Source organism: Nematolebias whitei, chromosome 22, assembly GCF_014905685.2.
Source record: "Nematolebias whitei isolate Nwh7 chromosome 22, NemWhi1, whole genome shotgun sequence".
Taxonomy (NCBI): domain Eukaryota; kingdom Metazoa; phylum Chordata; class Actinopteri; order Cyprinodontiformes; family Rivulidae; genus Nematolebias; species Nematolebias whitei.
The window spans coordinates 30,655,155-30,657,449 of NC_056519.1; the positions used below are offsets into that span (position 1 = coordinate 30,655,155).

The 2,295-nt window shown below is 48.6% G+C and overlaps 1 protein-coding gene across 1 annotated transcript in view; it reads left to right on the top strand.

Moving 5' to 3' along the window:
* LOC119428129 (metallophosphoesterase domain-containing protein 1-like) overlaps window positions 1-2,295 on the top strand; it is a 152,617-nt gene that overhangs the window by 149,349 nt on the left and 973 nt on the right. The gene's annotated exons all lie outside the window — the stretch shown is intronic.

Here is a 2,295-nt window from a genome sequence, read left to right on the forward strand (position 1 = left end):
TAGATGAATGTATATATGCATAAACAAATATAAAGTTCTTGTTGTAGGTTTTGGTTCTTTGTTAAAAACAAAAATTAAGGAGTATACAGTTTTTCTAAAACTACAGCCACTAAAAAACGCAGCATATGTGATAGAAGCACAGCAGCAGTGTTTGTTTTGCCATTTTTACACGAACCTGGTAATAAGGCATGTCTGTACATTAAACAAACAAGAATAATTATTAATCCATGTTTATTTTCAAATCAACACTTTAACGTTCACTTGTATCTAAGGAAGGCTGGGGAGGTAAAAAAAGATTAAGGGGTGGAATTAGGATAAGTTACAGCTCATGAGGTACTCCATCAGAGCATCTCTGACACCTCGGCCCTGCTCTCCATCTTGTGGGACAGAGACCAGGACGGGCTGTGCGGCTGGTTCTGTTCCAAGTTCACGGAGGTCATCCATTTTGGTTGTGTGTTGTTTTCCAGCTCTTCTTCTAATACATGTTAGTGGTGCTTAGAAAAGAGCTTAATGTAGCACTACCGCCACCAGCTGGTAAGGTGCGTTGATATTAATAATCCGCCCACTAGAGGTGAACAATACGCCCACTAAACGGGAACTATAGGCAAAGTGGAGACACAAAAATAGAGGTCCCACTAGAACCGGACACAACAGGCTACATCAAGAACCAGACCTGTGGATACCAGGCTCAAGAGTACCCCCCACAGGGTTCTCCGAGTGACACGGTCGAACGTCTTCTCCAAGTCCACAAAGCACATGTAGACCGGTTGGGCAAACTTCCACGCACCCTGCTGAGAGTGTAGAGCTGGTCCAGTGTTCCACGACCAGGACGAAAACTGCACTGCTCCTCCTGAATCTGAGGTTTGACTATCCGACGGACCCTCCAGAACCCTCGAATAGACCTTACCAGGGAGGCTTAACAGCGTGATCCCCCTGTAGTTGGAACACACTCTATGGTCCCTCTTTTTGAATAGGGGGACCACCACCTCGATCTGCCAATCATGGGGAACTTCCCCCGATGTCCAAGCAATATTGCAGAGTCGCGTAAGCCAACACAACCCTACAACATCCAGAGCCTTAAGAAACTCCGGGCGAATCTCATCCACCCCTGTGGCCCTGCCACAGAGGAGCTTTTTAACCACCTTGGTGACCTCAGCACCAGAGATTGGAGGGCCCGACCCAGAGTCCCCAGGCTCCGTTTCCTCAGTAGAAGACGTGTCGGTGGGATTGAGAAGGTCTTCAAAGTATTCTGCCCACCGACCCACGACATCCCGTGTTGAGGTCAGCAGCGCACCACTCCCATTATAAATAGTGTTGGTGGCGTACTGGTTTCCCCCCTGAGATGCCGGATTGCGGACCAGAATCGCATCGAAGCCATGCGGAAGTCATTCTCCATGGCCTCTCCAAACTCCTCCTATGCCCGAGTTTTTGCTTCAGCGACCACCCGAGTTGCATGTCGCTTGGACTGCCGGTACCCATAAGCTGCTTCCGGGGTCCCACAGGCCAAAAGGCCCGATAGGACTCCTTCTTCAGCCTGACAGCATCCCTCACCGACGGTGTCCACCACCGGGTTCGAGGGTTGCTGCCACGACAGGCACCGACAACCTTGCGGCCGCAGCTCCGTCAAGCCTCCTCGACAATAGAGGCACGGAACATGGCCCACTTTGACTCCATGTCCCCCACCTCCCCCGGAACACGTTCGAAGTTCTCCCGGAGGTGAGAGTTAAAACTCCGTCTCACAGGAGACTCTGCCAGATGTTCCCAGCAAACCCTCACAACACGTTTGGGTCTGCCAGGTCTGACCAGCATCCTCCCCCACCATCGGAGCCAACTCACAGCCAGGTAGTGGTCATTGGACAGTTCAGCCCCTCTCTTCACCCAAGTGTCCAAGACATGTGTCTGCAGATCAGAGTCAGAGTCAGAGTCAGAGTTTCTTTATTGTCATTCGCACCTCATGTGGTACATGTGGTGGAGCGAAATTATGTACACAGGGTCCCAGTTACATCCAACAATAAAATGTATAAGAAAAACAGTAATGACATCTAAGATATGAACTAAGAAAAACATCAACTAAATATAAACTAAGCACTCATAACATAAAACATTGAACATCAGCACAAACATGAACATGAGTCTGTGAGCAGATGTGCACGCATGAACACATCAACAATGAAACAGATCAGCAGCAACATGAAACAGATCAGCAGCAACATGATATGGTTTTTCACAGTGATTATTCTAGTTAGAGATTCATGAGTCTAACAGCCTCAGGGTAGAAGCTGTTCCTCAGTCTAG